The sequence below is a fragment of the Nycticebus coucang genome, chromosome 21, assembly GCF_027406575.1.
Source record: "Nycticebus coucang isolate mNycCou1 chromosome 21, mNycCou1.pri, whole genome shotgun sequence".
NCBI classification, from domain to species: Eukaryota; Metazoa; Chordata; class Mammalia; order Primates; family Lorisidae; genus Nycticebus; species Nycticebus coucang.
Genome location: NC_069800.1, coordinates 50,947,707 through 50,963,752, shown reverse-complemented (window position 1 = coordinate 50,963,752; position 16,046 = coordinate 50,947,707). Strand labels below are relative to the sequence as shown.

Below are 16,046 nucleotides of genomic sequence, written 5' to 3'. Positions count from 1 at the left end.
TAATCTTTCATTCAGAGGCTTTTCTAGAAGGATACAGTCTTCAAGGTCTACCCTGTCTGAGTATGAAGCTTGGCTTTTCCCTCTCAGACTGTAAGCCTAGGCAAGCATTTCGCTGCTCTATGCCTCAGTTTCCTCACCTATATGACGGCCACGTTAATGACAACACGGCCTCGCACTTGTGCCTGCCTGACCGGCCGGCAGTAACAATGTGCGTGTCCTGCTCAGCTCTGTCTGACTGCCCCGTCCACCTTGCGCATCCATCCTCCCCAGCCACCTGCAGCTTCCAGAACCCCACCATCTCTCCTGCCCCTAGCTGTAACGCCACTCTCTCTGCCTCCGTGTCCTCCAGTTCTCATCTTAGTCATCTTCTTCTGGGAAGTCCTGCTAAATCTGGTGAAGTAGGGGTTCCTCCTCTGTCCCCTCACATCTCCCAAAGCTTTGTCATCATAGCTTAGTGAGATGTTGGTGACTGGTGACTGGGACTGCATCCATTTACCACAGTCTTCTCAGGACCCAGCAGGATCTTAGAAATAGGTCAGACGAAACAATGAAGGAAGGAAGGAGTCTGTCCATCCAAACATTCAAGATGGATTGAGCACCTTCAACTTGGAATGTTGTGGGAAATGCAGCAGTGAACACAACCAACAAAATGCCAACCCTTCACAGGGTTGTGGCTTAGCAAAGAAAAATGTAGGATGCCCAGTTAAATAAGAATTTCAGATAAACAATGCACATTTTTTTTTTAGTACAAAGTACATCCCCAATAATGCATGGGACATATATTTTCTTTTTTTTTTTGTGGTTTTTGGCCAGGGCTAGGTTTGAACCCACCACCTCCGGCATATGGGACCGGCGCCCTACTCCTTGAGCCACAGGCGCCGCCATGGGACATATATTTTGAAAATGTGTGGTTTATCTCAAATTCACATGAAAGTAGGTGAATCTGGCAACCCTACTCCCTCTCTGCCAGAGCAGGCAGGGTGGAGACAGACAGCAAAAGGTACATAAATAAAAGACGAAGTAAATGACAAATAGTGGTAAAGTGCAATGAAGACAAGGAAAACGTACCAGGGGATGGGCAGGGTGCCCCTTTGGACGGGGCACTCTCCTGATCCAGAGGCCTTTAACTGCCCGGACTGTTCTAAGCTCCAATAAGATGCTACCTCCGAAAAGCCCTTTGCGTCCTAAAGGATATCAGGGGAGGCTGTTAAACTTGGGAATGACTCCGTGACTGGCAGAGGGCGCAGCTGAGAAGAGTCTCACTTTTAAAACTTGGACCCCGGCCTTCACAAACTTTTACCAACCCGCAGCCCCACCTCTCCGGCTAGCCAATGTCCTCTGCAGGGCTGGGAGCCAGAGGAAGAGGCCAAAGGAACTGTGCAGAGAAACGTGGCCACCCAGGTCATAGCTGGGAACCCTGACACACCTCCCCACCCCTCCTCTGTCCCGCAGCTGCCCCAGGGCTCAGGACAGACCTCGCACCGCCGTAAGCCGGAGGGCGTCCAGGAGGAGGCGGCCGAGTTGCTGGGCACTGCCGAGCTTTGCGCTTCCTGGGCTCCTCCTAGTGGCCAATGTAGGAACTGGCGCTGAAAAACTTAGCCTCACAGGTTTTACCAGTCACAGCAAAGGCCGCCCTACAATCCCACCAATCACAGACTATGGCTCTTCAAATCCAGCTAGCATAATGACCAATCACAGTTCGTTCGATTTAGTTACTTAGGCGAACTTCTCTCCAATCACACACCTGCCTGGGCACTGCACCTATCAGAACGCAGGATTTTAAAACCAATTCCCAAGGCCAGCACCTTGCTGTCATTCCACTAATGACAAAATATCTGCTCCCAGCACTGTCTCAATGTGCAGACACCTTTGAGGACGGTCCCAAGCTTTGGAAGAGTTCCATGTAGAAGCTTGCATTAGCGTTTAGGGACATTGTAATGACATTACTATTATTTAACATTACTCCCCCCCCCCCATTATCAAACCTAATGTATGAGTACAGGAGAGAGGGAAAAGTATGACCTCTGGGTTAGACACACCTCAACTGGAGTCCATATGCTGGCCTGGTGAAGCAGGATGCTTCACTTTCCTTTCTTCAATTGTTAAAAAGAGAATAAGAGTAATAGTTACGTGTCATATTCCACCACCGCCCCCTGATTCAAGCCTACACCCTGCAAGTCACCGTCCTTGTCCCCTCCCTCTCACCCCGACTCATCAGAATTAAGTTCTTGCCTCTTCCGACGGTCATCTGGAATTGTCATCCTCTCTTCATCTTCAACCCACCCACCTTTGTCACATTGCCATCATCTCTGCGAGTCTACAAAAGTCCTTCCTCTTCTCTGTCCACTCTGGCTGTACCACTCCGGGGCCAGGAGCCATCTAGCACAAACACACATTGAATCAGATCCCACCCCCAGTTCAACTTTGGTGACTTCCTGTGCATTCATAATAAACCTCATAAAATTCCTGCCATAGACTGTGAAGCTGTACGTGACCTTGATTCTATATCCGTACATCTCCAACTTCATTTCGTTCCACTGCCTTCACCCCTATTGGCAGCAACCATTCTGCCATTCTTTTAGTTTTTCTGTCCCATCTTAGGGCCTTTGCACATCCTCTCCCCTCTACCTGGAATATGCCTCCTTGGTTCTTTGCATCACTGGCAAAAAAGTTAATTGTCACCTTTTCTGGGAAAACTCTCCTTCCTGGTTAGATAGGTTCTCCCCACTGCTCACCTTTTTATTTTTGGTCCCTATACTTGTCATTTCTTCATAATATTTATCACAATTTAAAATTAGACATGTGATTAGTAACTTGTATATTATCTATTTCCATTACTTCAACCCCTGTGAGGGAGATGATCCTTGTCTGTTATATTCCCCAGAGTACCCTCCACATCATGAACAGTTTAAAATTAAGTACATAGTAGGTACTTAATAGATATTTGCTGGATGAATGACTGAAAAGGTTTTTTGAGGAGGAATGGATAATAATGCATATAAAGTGCTTACACTTCGTACAGAGTAGGTGCTTAGTGGAAAGGAGTCTAGGCTTCTATTAGAAATTGTAGAGAGTAAAATAAATGAAGAGATTTTAAAATCATCTGGGCTCCTACATTTAGAAGGACCCAAACTGCCAGTTTGACCGTGGCACCACCAATATTTTGGGCTAGACCATTCTGTGTTGTGGAGAGGCTGTGTTGTGCACTGCAGGCCACTTAGCAGCCTCTCTGGCCTCTACCCATTAGATGCCAGGAACACTTTCCCCACCCCATAGTGTGACAATGGGTCCCAGACAACTAAAAATGTTCCTTGAGGGTCAAAATCATCCCCCATTGAGAATCACTATGTGAACCCTCTAAACTTACAAGAAATTTTCTCTCAGTGATTCAGTGCTGCTCAAATTTTAGTGTCCATAGGAATCATCTGGGGCCATTAATACAAATTCAGATGAGTGGTACCCTACCTCAGGGGCCAGGATCAACAGTGGGCAAGGCACTGGGTAGTTAATGAGCTTCCTTGGGGTGGAATGATACAGGCCCTCAGACCCTACTTTGAAAACTCCTCCAGGGGGGCGGCGCCTGTGGTTCAGTGAGTAGGGCGCTGGCCCCATATACTGAGGGTGTATACCCAGCCCCGGCCAAACTGCAACAAAATAATAGTCGGGTGTTGCTGCGGCAGGTGCCTGTAGTTCAGCTACTCGGGAGGGTGAGGCAAGAGAATCGCCCAAACCCATGAGTTGGAGGTTGCTGTGAGCTGTGATGCCACACCACTCTACCAAGGGTGACAAAGACTCTGTCTCTTAAAAAAAAAGAAAAGAAAAAGAAAACTCCTCCAGGAAGCCTCCTGGTAACCAAGTAACCAAGCATTGTACCAGGATCCCAACTCACCAGGACCCTGCCCTTGAGTTCCCCTCCTTCCAATACCTTCCCCTGAATATCTTTTCAAACTAGCGACATAATGAAACTCTAGCTCAGACCAAGGCCCAAATTGCCTCGTCTTCATTCAGGGAATAGACAAAAACTGACCACAGAGTTTAGCCGAAACCACTTAGGATATAACAGTATCTCCTGCCTCCACCAGCAAACAAAAGAAATCTTGAGTTGTTGCCTGGGAGACATGTCTGCTTATCAGAATTGTGTTGTCAGACCCATCTTTTCCCTGGTGGACCAGACTCTCATCTCTGAGAACAGGTGCTGAAGGCCACTTGGTAAGCTTGGTCATAGTAACCAAAGTCAGACAAACCCAATGAGTCGTGACTCAGCCCATCTTCCAGACCTTCTTTTAGGCTCTCTTATTCATGGTCTATCTGTGGGCTGTTCTCAACTATTCCACTTCCCTCCTTTCAGGCCCAGGAGGACTACACTTTCATGCTTCCTTTGAAGCTACGTGTGACTTGTTTTGGCCAATGAGATGTGAGCAGAAAACAACTTGTGTTATTCCCGGGCAGAAGCTTTAAGAGCCAGTGTTGTAGCTTGGAAGGAAGAATAGATACAGAGTCACCACGGAGAGGAGAACCCCTGATGATCTACAGTGGACATGTACGTAAGTCAGTAATAAACATCTGCTGTGCTAAGTCACTGAGACTTGGAGCCTGTTTTTGTTTTTCTTGTTTGTTTGTTTTTTATTGAGACAGAGTCACACTCTATGACCCTGGGTAGAGTGCTGTGGTGTCACAGCTCAAAGCAACCTCAAACTCCTGGGCTCAAGGTATTCTCTTGCCTCGGCCTTCCAAGCAGCTGGGACTACAGGTGCCCTCCACAACGTCCAACTATTTTTAGAGATGGGATCTTGCTGGTCTCAAACTCTTGAGCTCAAGCAATCTGCCCATTTCGGTCTCCCAGAGTCTGGGATTACAGGTGTGAGCCACCTCACCTGGCCCTCTGGAGCCTGTTTTGTTACTGCAGCATAACCTCCCCTGACTATCTTTCCAAAGCTTCACTGATTTTTCTATGACCATAATGATTTTTGTCCTATCTGAAAACCACTTACATAACATTTTTTTCTTACATCAACTCACTTCTTTTTACTTAGATCTATTTTAGAAGGAAATGTTATTATCCAGTTTAACATCCAGTATCATAAGTAGAAAGCAATGGAAAAATAACAGAATGAAATAAAACATTATATCATATGCTGATTTAATGCTTTTTACCTTTCAAAGCTTCTGTTCTCTCTTTGTCAGAAAAGGCACTCTACTAAGGGTGACATAGTGAGACTGTCTCAAAAAAATAATAATAATAAAATTAAAAAAATAAAATGACAAGATCCAAATGGGTTTAGACAAATGTCTGAATTTGATGGAGAGGAATGAAAAACCCTCCACTTTGGTTAAAAATAAATCATCTGGACAGTGAGATGGGGAGAATTATCTATGCAACAGGTGACATAACAACACTCTAGAGATTTTACGTGGGGGTGGCTGCCCCGACCTCTAATCCAGTCTTATGTGTGTCACTGGGGAGAATGAGGTGTCATGTCAAAAGAGCTAAGAGGTCCTCTGCATTGTATCCTTAGAGGACCATATGTGGACAATTGTGCTTGGTTTATGTTTTAATAGAACACTTAAAATTTTCCTAGGTTGGGACAAGATGTGAAAGCTATGCCCCTTGAGCAATCATTGAAAATCCAAAGGAGTCCTACGTATTGAACAAGAGGAGAGAAGTGGTATGGTACAGTGTTCGAGGCCATTGCTGTTGAGATAGCAATGGCACCATCTACACAGCTGTTTGAACTTTCAAAAACCATAGGCTCTTTAAGCATGATTTTCTTCATCTAAAAAATAGGAATCAGTAATAGGACATGTTGGGTGGTGCCTGTGGCTCAGTGGGTAGGGCGGCCCCATATACCGAGGGTGGTGTGTTCAAACTCAGCCCCAACCAAACTGCAACAAAAAAATAGCCGGGCATTGTGGTGGGCTTCTGTAGTCTCAGCTACTTGGAGGCTGAGGCAAGAGAATCTCCTAAGCCCAGGAGCTGGAGGTTGGTGTGAGCTGTGTGATGCCATGGCATTCTACCAAGGATGATAAAGTGAAATTCTGTCTCTACAAAAAAAAAATAATAAAATAATAATAATAGGACCTCTTTATAGACTTCTTTGCAGAATAAATGTGATAAGTCTTATAAACCTGACATGTAGTCACCCAACTTGTAATTGTGTTACTTACAAATTCAAAGTAGTTCCCTTTGGAAAACAGTGCTTGCTGATTCTTAAAACTCCAGAGGACAAACCAGGACCAATAGGTGAATGCTACTGGGAGCAAAGCTTAGGCTCAAAATGACCCTTGTATCAGACACAATTGTTCTACCAGAGAAAAAGCTGCTTTGTTAAATAGTAAGTGTCCTGTCATTGGAAGAATTAAGCCCGAGCTAAATGAGCACCTGCCAGGGAGGATGGTGAGAGAATTCAAGGAATAGGTCAGAGATCTAATCAAAGCAGTATCTCACAGGTGCAAACATCTTAAATAAAATACTATCAAAACAGCTGAGCATGATGGCTCATGTCTGTAATCTTAGCACTCTTGAGAGGATGGGGGGAGGGTGTCCCTTGAACTCAGGAGTTTGAGACCAGCCTGAGCAAAAGTGAGACCCTATCTCTACTAAAAATAGAAAAACTAGCCAGATTTTGTGGTGGGTGCTTGTAGTCCCTCCCTACTCAGGAGGCTGAGGCGAGAGGACTGCTCAAACCCAAGAGTATGAGATTGCTGTGAACTATGACGCCACGGTACTCTACCTATGGTGATCCAGTGAGACTCTGTCTCAAAAAAAAAAAAAATACTATCAAAACCAAATTCGTGTTGGGGAAACTGAATATCCATAGGTAAAAGAATGAAATTGGGCTTTTTTTCTTTATAACATATGCAAAAAAGTAACTAAAAATGGATTAGACCTAAAACTATAAAACTCTTAGAATAAAACACACAGGAAAAGTTTCATGACATTAGACACGCAGTGACTTCTTGGATATGACACCATAAGCACAGGCAATTAAAAAAATTAAATAGGCTCAGTGCTCATAGCACAGTGGTTATGGCGCCAGCCACATACACTGAAGTTGGTGTATGTTAGCCCTGGCCAGCTAAACAACAATGACAACTGCAACAAAAAATAGCCAGACATTATGGCGGGTGCCTGTAGTCCCAGCTACTTGGGAAGCTGAGACAAGAGAATCGCTTGATCCCAAGAGTTTGAGGTTGCTGTGAGCTGAGATGCCATGGCACTCTACTGAGGGTGATATAGTGAAACTCTGTCTCAAAAAAAAAAATTAGATAAATTGAACTATATGGAAATTAAAAACTTTTGTGTACCAAAGAGCACTAATAACAGAGTGAAAAGGCAACCCATTAAATGGGAGAAAATATTTGTAAATCATGTACCTGATGAAGGGTTAATACACAGATTATATAAAGAACACCAACAACTTAACAACAACAAAAATAACAACTCTAGGCCTGGCATGGTGGTTCATGCCTATAATCCTAGCACTATGGGAGGCCGAGGCAGGTGGATTGCCTGAGCTCAGAGGTTTGAGACAGCCTGAGCCAGAGCAAGACCTTGTCTCTAAAAATACAGCCAGGCATTCTGGTGGGTGCCTGTAGACCCAGCTTCTTGGGAGGCTAAGGCAAGGGGATCGCTTGAGCCCAAGAGTTTGAGGTTGCTATGAGCTGTGATGCCACAGTACTCCACAGAGGGCAACAAAGTGAGACTCTATCTCAAAACAAAAAACAAACAAACAAACAAAAAAAACAAACTTTATTTAAAAATGGGCAAAGGAGGGTGGTGCCTGCTGCTCAAGGAGTAGGGTGCTGGCCCCATATACCAGGGGTGGCAAGTTCAAGCTCGGCCCCGGCCCAAAAACTGCAAAAAAAAAAAAAAATGGGCAAAAGAATTAAATAGACATTTTTTCTGAAGAAGACATGCAAATAACCAATAAGCATATAAGAAGATACTTAACATCATTAATCATTAAGGACATGTAAATCAAAAGCACAATAAGATACCACTTCATACCTGCTGGGATGGATATTATAAAATAACAACAAAAAAGGAAAATAACAAATATTAGTGAACATGGAGAAAAACCATGCACTGCTGGTGGGAATTTAAAATAGGGCTAGGGAAAGCAGTATGGCAGTTCCTCAAAATATTAAAAATAGAATTACCATATGATCCTACAATTGCACTTCTGATGTGTATCAAAAAAATTGAAAGTAGGATCTGGAGGAGATATTTGTATAACCATGGTTATAGCAGCATTATTCATAATAGCCAAAAGGTGGAAGCAACCCAAGTGTCCATCAGTGGATGAATGGTTAAATAAAATGTGGTATATCCTTAAAATGGAATATTATTCAACCTTAAAAAGGAAAGAAATTCTGCCACATGGTACTACTATATAGATGACTCTTCAGGGCATTATGCTAAGGGAAATAAGGCAGCCATAAAAGTACAAATACTATGTGATTCCATTCATGTATAAAAGATGTTTCTACAAGTGCTAAAAAAAAGTTCCTACCAATTGATATGCGAAGAAAAATAATGCAATAGAAAAATGGGTAAAGGATATGAAGAAGCACACTCACAGCGGAGGAAACCCAAATGATACAAAGAACATCTTCTATAGTAAGAGAGGAAATGTGATTATAAAGTGAAGTATCATTTTATATGAATTATCTTACAAAATCAAGGCCCAATGAGGATTCAAAGCAACCCTAACTCCTGAACACCACTGGCTGAAGTGTTATGGGTAGGTGAGTGTGAGCAATTTACCAATAGCTCATGAAAGTGAAGATGTCCATTGCCTGAGATCCAGAAATTCCACTCCTGCATGTTACCCTAGTGAAACTCCCATCCACAGGTATAAGAATGTTCTTGGGAGTGTCATTGAAGATAGTGACAAATTGGAAAAAACTCCATTGTCAAAAAACAGAATAAAACCAGGTGCAGTGGCTTGTACCTGAAATCCCAGCACTTGGGTGGCTGAGGTGGGTGGATTGCCTGAGCTCACAAGTTCGAGACCAGCCTGAGCAAGAGCGAGACCCCCGTCTCAAAAAAATAGCCGGGTGTTGTGGTGGGCGCCTGTAGTCCCAGCTACTTGGGAGGCTGAGGCAAGAAAATTGTGTAAGCCCAAAAGTTTAAGGTTGCTGTGAGCTGTGATGCCATGGCACCCTATCAAGGGTGACAAAGTGAGATTCTGCCTCAAAGAACAAACAAAAAAAAGAACAGAATAAAGGTACTTTGGATATTCATACACAGCATTTTAAATAGGTGATCTACTAAAAAGCCATTATGTGGAGTAAATGAAAGTTGCTGAAGGATGCTTATGATGTACCATTTAAACAAATTTTCCAGGGGAGAGAACTGTGACTCATGCCTATAATCCCACCACTTTGAGAGGTTGAGGTGGGAGCATCCCTTGGGACCAGGAGTTTGAGACCAGCCTGGGCAACATGATGAGACCCCTTCTGAACAAAAAATATAAAATATTAGCCAGGTGTGGAGGCATGGGCCTGTAGTCCCAGCTACTTGGGAGGCTAAGCCACGAGGATGACTTGACCTTGGGAGGTTGAGGCTGCCGTGACCTATGTTAATGCCACTACATTCCAGCCTAAGTGACAGAGTGAGACCCTGTAAAAAGATAGATATCCCAGATATGCAAAATAATATTATATATCATGTATGTGACCATGTCTGGTAAAGGTATGAAAACATGTCTAGTGATGATAAACACGAAAGGTTGACAGTGGTTACCTATGAGAAAGGTATCAGGGGGAGGACAGAGCGCCTCAACTCTAAGTACAATGTTTTATTTTTTATTATAATAAAAAAAGAATCCAAAGAAAATATTGCCATGTCATAGGATTTGAGAAATTGAACAGTGAATACATTGATTTTCACAATATTATTCTATTTTCTGCATAGTTATAATTTTCCTTCTTTAAAAAACAGAGAAAAGAGACTAAGAAAGAAAAACCAACTGCCTTCCTATATAACAGCAACAGATAATTTGGTAGTATAATTTTTAAAAAATAAGTCTGGTAGGTTTGAATCTGGCCTGGGCCAGCTAAACAATAATGACAACTGTAATAAAAAATAGCCGGGCGTTGTGGTAAGTGCCTGTAGTCCCAGCTACTTGGGAGGCTGAGGCAAGAGAATCACTTAAGCCCAAGAGTTGGAGGTTGCTGTGAGCTATGACGCCAAGGGCGACAAAGCTCATGAGACTCTGTCTCAAAAATAATAATAATAATACTTAATAATACTTTAAAATACTTAATACTTTAATAATACTTAAAATAATACTAGAAAATTTGTACACTGACAAACAACCATGAGAAAAAGTCCAGAAAACTATTTTTAAAAAACAGCAAGGAATATTCGAAAATATAGTATTTCTCCTTCTAGGGTCAGAGAAAGCTGTAACAACAGGTGTTGTGTTTTTCAAGGGCACCTGTGTAGGGGCCCTGCACGCTGTCTCTTAGATGGAGTGGCCAAGGCATTGCCATGTGTCTAAGAAGTTCTCTGATGTGAAATTTTGCAGCTTTCCTTAATCCAATCTTTTTCAAACATCTAACAATAGACTCCTTCTGTCTGAGTGGTCTCGTCTCGGGCAAGGCTAACTTAGTGACCTCAATGTTCCCTTTCCATTCCACCTGTCCACTGCTCTGTTCCGGGCTCTGCCACTAACACGTAAGACTTTGGCTTAATTGCCTTTCCTCTTGGGCCTCAGTTTATTAAGCTATTATGTGGGTGTGTGAAGTTTAAACTATAATGTCTCTTACCTTTTCCCTGCTCTAAAACCTGGTGTTGGAGCCCTAAGTGTAGATGACATTTTCACTTAATTTTATCCCTCTTTCACTGATTAACTTTTTCTTACTTTAACTAAATCAGAAAGTAGAGGAATTATGAAAACACAGAGAAGTAAAACAAAAAAGAACCAAATTTACTCTCCCCAAATGTCACTTGTCAAAAGGTAAAATGATAGCTGGTGTTTATGGAGCCTTCGTGCTGAGGACAAACTAAGATAGCTCATTTAACTTCTTATCCTCATTGAACAGATGAGATGACTGTACAGTGTACAGATGAGGGTCAGAGCGGTAAAGTGACTGTCCAAGGGCATAAAGCTGGAGTAGCTCTGACTCTGCAGCACAAATTCTCAGCCACTACCACAGTAGGCCTCCTCCTGTGAAGGGACCCTTCATTGCTGCCAAGATTCCTTTTCCTCCCAACTCCCTAAGTTTTCAGGGTTCTCTCATCTCTCGAGAGGAACTATGGACCCAGTCTCTTCCAAAAACAAAACTCTGCACCTCCACTGTACCCAGACCTGTGTCCTTCCCCCAAACTCAGCCCACCTTCTCTCTAGAAAAACTATCAACTTGAGCTGGAGAAGGGGAAAAAAATAAGCCTCTCCCCATCCCAACTCCACCCCTCAAATCTCTGGATTTGGGGTAAATTCACAAGCTAGGGGACAGAAGAATGGGTGTGTAATTAAGTTTCAAATTGACCATTGTTTTATGTGAATGTTTGATAAAGAGAACACAATGGCTGCCAGATGGGGGCTGGGAGTGAGAGTTCCCATGTGGACAATTCTAGAAGATACGCCTGGAGTCCTGGAGCCTGGCCTCTGACTGAAGGGGTAGCTAGGCTACAAGGCGAAGACACCAAAGATAATTTGGGTGTGGGGAGGAGACGCAGCTAAAGAGGTTTGGCTGGAAGTGGTCCATTCAGTAATAGAAAATGGAGACAGAATAAGTTAGCAGCGAATTGAAGGGACTAGACCAGTGCTGCCTAGTAGAACTACAAGTGCAATACACGGATGTAATTTTAAATGTTCTCATAGTCACATTTTAAAAAGCAGTAAATCTACAGAAACAGAAGATTGCTCTTACATATAATGAGCTTTCCCTTGGTCTTAGCAATCCCAAACTTAAGAGCCCTTGATGCCCAGAGGGGTAACTGAAACATAAGGAACAGATGGGGGTATGAGAAATTTCACTCTCCTGTAAGAAAAACAATGCAGCAGATATAATGGTTTATATTCATTGATATAATATCAGTGTAGGGACACTAAGGAATAGTGGGGACTGTGGCAAATTTGAGAAAGCACACCCAATAGAAGTCCCAGGAGACTCCTCCTCATGCATATAGGGGGAATCACTGTTGCTAAAACTTTTTTCTTTTTTGAGGCAGGGCCTCACTCTGTTGCCAAGGGTGGAATGCAGTGGTGTCATCATAGCTCACTGCAACCTCAAACTCCTGGGGTTAAGCTATCCTCCTGCCTCTTGAGTAGCTGAGACTACACACCTGGCTAATTTTTCTATTATTTGTAAAGATGGAGTCTTGCTTTTGCTCAGGCTGGCCTCAAACTGCTGACATGGGGCAGTCCTCTAGCCTCTGACTCCCAAAGTGCTAAGATTATAGGCATAAGCCACGCCCTCTCTCAGTTTCTAATTTTTTGAAAGAAACTGGAAGTCAAGATTTTTAAAGGTTAACAGTCAATTCAGATTTTATTTTTTGAAAAATTCAGTGGGCTGCCGGGTGCAGCGGCTCATACCTGTAATCCCAGCACTGGGAGGCTGAGGCTGGAGGATTGCTTGAGCTCAGGAGTTCGAGGCTTGTTGGAGTGAGAGTGAGGCCCCGACTCATGAAACAAATTGAAAAACCCAACCCGGTGCCACGGCGAGCACCTGTAATCCCAGTGGCTTCAGATTCTGAGCCAGCAGGATGCCCACAGCCCAAGTGTGAGGTTGCAGTGAGCTAGGACACCATTGCACTCTGCTCAGGGCATAGGGTAGAATTCTGTCTCTACCAAAACAAACAAACAAAAAAAAAACAACAAAAAATTGGGCTGGACCTCAACCTCTGGTCTCTTTTAAACCACTTTTTTTTTTTTTTTTTGAGACAGAGTCTCACTATGTTGCCCTGGATAGAGTGTCATGGCCTCACAGCTCACAGCAACCTCAAACTCATGAGCTTAAGCCATTCTCCTGCCTCAGCCTCCCAAGTAGCTGGGACAACAGGCGCCCACCACAAAACGCCCGCCTATTTTGTTGTTGTTGTTGTCATTGTTGTTTAGTTGGCCTGGGCTGTGTTCAAACCCACCAGCCCCAGTGTATGTGGCCAGTGCCCTAACCGCTGAGCATGGGCGCCAAGTCTCCTTTAAAGCATTTTTACAAGTTTAAATCATATCGTGCAGAAGAGGAAACTGAGGTTCAGAATGGTTAAATGTTTTCCCATCTCACAGCAAAGACCAGGAATTAGCTCTTCAGGTTCCCATCCCTGGTCATTTCTGCTATGAAGCTAATAACAAACATTGCTTTTCCGCTGTTGAGCGTTTACTCAAGGCCAGGTTCTGTACTGTGCATACAATATTAGGATGACACCGTGCAGGGGGTACTGTTTGGGTAACTGAGGCTCAGAAAAGTCAAGAAAATTGCCCAAGGTCACACTGTGGGGCTTGAATCTGAGTCTATGGGTGATTACAAGCTTCTAGATGCTTCCACCTGCTACACTCCCTTCCGCTTCACCAGGCTGAAGAACCTCAGAGAATAAGGAGTCCAGTCGTTTCCACCTGGGGCTCCTCTGAGGGGCAAGGGGCTAAGGGTGGGCAGCCTCCTGAACCTCACACTTGCTTTATTTAACCCTTGCGCCTCGCAGATCCTTCCTGTGAACTGCCTTCCGGGTAAGATTTTGTTTGAAGAACGTTTTCACTGACTTTTTTTCCCCCCCGAAAACCACCTATCTGCCCATGCTTTCTCAGTTTAGGCCCAGAGATGGCACGTTAGGACCAGGGTGGGACCACACCTGGGTTCCTTCCTTGGTCTTCATATTGAGCCTGAGGACAGCTGAGTCCCGCCTGAGAAGCTGCCCAAGGGTGTGTGCCCTGGCCTCTCTCGGCTCTGCCCAGGGAAGGGCCGCCTGCCTTCTGCCTGCCTCACCACCTCCTCCGCCTATTTGAATAACTTTTTGACCTGTTCTTAGTAAGCTCCCAAGGCATGGCTGCCTCCACTGTTTGTCCCAGGGAACCCTGGGGCCTTTGCAGTTGGGTGGCCCAGGTGTGGTCAGTCCCACTGCAGACAGTTGTCAAACAGAGGCTGTCTGGGCAGAGGGAGGCCTGTTTACCCAGGGCAGAGCCCAGGCAGAGGCTGCAGCTTCCTCCTTACGTCACTGACCCATCCAGCTGCTCAGCACACTGACTCAGCTGTCCTCATCTGTATTTGCTCATTCCACAAACATTTATGGAGCACCTACTGTGTGCCAAGCATTGTTCTCCAAGATGGGGATATGGCAGGGAGCAAGACAGTCCGATTCCCTGCGGTAATGGAACGTCTGTTGTAATGAAGGAGATAAAGGGTAAACAGATCTATGGACGTGTAATGTCAGAGCTATAGAGGGTAATGGGATTGGCCATGATGGAGGAGGTGGGCCAGTCTTAGATTTGGGTGTTCAAGGTAGGCCCCTCTGAGTGGAGGCCATTCGAGCTAAAGCTCAACCTGAGAGAAAAAATGAGCTACGGGAAGGTCTGGGGAAAGGTGTTCTCAGCAGAGGGAACTATAAGGACAAAGGCCCTGAGGTAGTAGAGCACTTAGCTTGGCTGAAAGGCAGTCAGAGGCCAGTGTGGCTGACAGGAGTCAGCAAAAGGGAGAAAGACAAGAGACCATCAGACAAGAGACAGAGCCTGCAGGGCCTTTTGGGGCAAAGAAAAGAGCTTGAGCTTTCTTAAGGGTGATGCAAATCCCTTAGAGAGTTTTCAGCTGGGATTTGACCCTGAACTTCTCCTGTAATGCTGCTTTTTCCCCTCCATGACTTTCTGCCCCAATTCTTGGGTGTTTGAAATTAGTCTCCTTTCCTTTCTAACTTTTGTTTTTTTTTCTGAGACAGAGCCTCAACCTGGGTAGAGTGCTGTGGCATCATAGATCACAGCAACCTCCAACTCCTGGGCTCAAGCGAATCTCCTGCCCCCACCTCCCAAGTAGCTGGGACTACAGGCACCCACCACAACGCTTGGCTATTTTTTGGTTTCAACCATCATTGTTGTTTGGCGGGCCCAGACTGGATCCGAACCCGCCAGCTCAGGTGTATGTGGCTGGCGCCTTAGCTGCTTGAGCCACAGGCACCGAGCCTCCTTTCTAACTTTTTAATCAAAGCTGTATATGTACACAGTTGAAAAAGTCAAATACTACAAAGCTTATAATGGCAGTCGTTGCTCCTGCATTTTCTGAACCAAATCCCCATCATTTAGAATGATGCCTGCATGGGCGGTGCCTGTGGCTCAGTGAGTAGGGTGCTGGTCCCATATGCCGGAGGTGGCAGGTTCAAACCCAGCCCTGGCCAAAAACCACAAAAAAAAAAAAAAAAAAAAAAAGAATGATGCCTGCAACTATTTTAGCTGCTTTATTCCTTCCCTGGTGTTTTCCTCTAATTGTATTTCTAAATATCCTGGTTATGCGCTACTTCTTGATTTTTCAGTTATAATGTAATGTGTTAACTTGTTAGTATGAAAGATCTCATGTATCAGTGACTATAGCCCATTTGGAGGTAACTCAACACAGTAGAACCTCTGTGTTGACCACCCAAGGGACTGTAACAAACTGGTCAACATACAGAGGCGATCAACATAAGGAGCTAGGCCTACTGTACTGACACATACCGTGGTGCATGTCTGGTCTATGAAAATTAGGTCAACTTGAGGAAGTGTCAGTGTAGGGAGATGGTTGACTTCTCATGAGATGTCATCAATCAATTTTCCAGCTAGGAAGGAAGGAGTTAGGAGTCCCTGGACAGCTGTGTGAAGGAGATAAAGTCCTCTCACATTTTGGGTTTGTGGGCAGATAGTATTGTCCTCATATATAAATATATATATCTTGAGACAGAGTCTTAAGCTGTCACCCTGGGTAGAGTGCCATGGCGTCACAGCTCACAGCAACCTCAAACTCTTGGGCTTAAGTGATTCTCTTGCCTCAACCTCCCAAGTAGCTGGGACTACAGGTGCCTGCCACAATGCCTGGCTATTTTTTGTTGCAGTTGTCATTGCTTAGCTGGCCCAGGCTGG

The 16,046-nt window shown here is 44.4% G+C and overlaps 1 protein-coding gene and 1 long non-coding RNA gene across 5 annotated transcripts in view; one reads left to right on the top strand and one right to left on the bottom strand.

Annotated features, from left to right (window-relative positions):
• The window catches only part of HNF4A (hepatocyte nuclear factor 4 alpha), a 68,567-nt gene that overhangs the window by 40,158 nt on the left and 12,363 nt on the right, over positions 1 to 16,046 (bottom strand). The gene's annotated exons all lie outside the window — the stretch shown is intronic.
• The window catches only part of LOC128573568 (uncharacterized), a 34,199-nt gene that overhangs the window by 5,974 nt on the left and 12,179 nt on the right, over positions 1 to 16,046 (top strand). For 2 of the 3 annotated variants that reach the window (XR_008376482.1, XR_008376480.1), the window contains 2 exons: positions 4,349 to 4,540; positions 5,580 to 14,868. This is a non-coding gene — a long non-coding RNA (uncharacterized LOC128573568). Of the gene's footprint in view, positions 1 to 4,348; positions 4,541 to 5,579; positions 14,869 to 16,046 lie in introns of those variants that run through there. The other variant, XR_008376481.1, reaches the window with a different exon arrangement.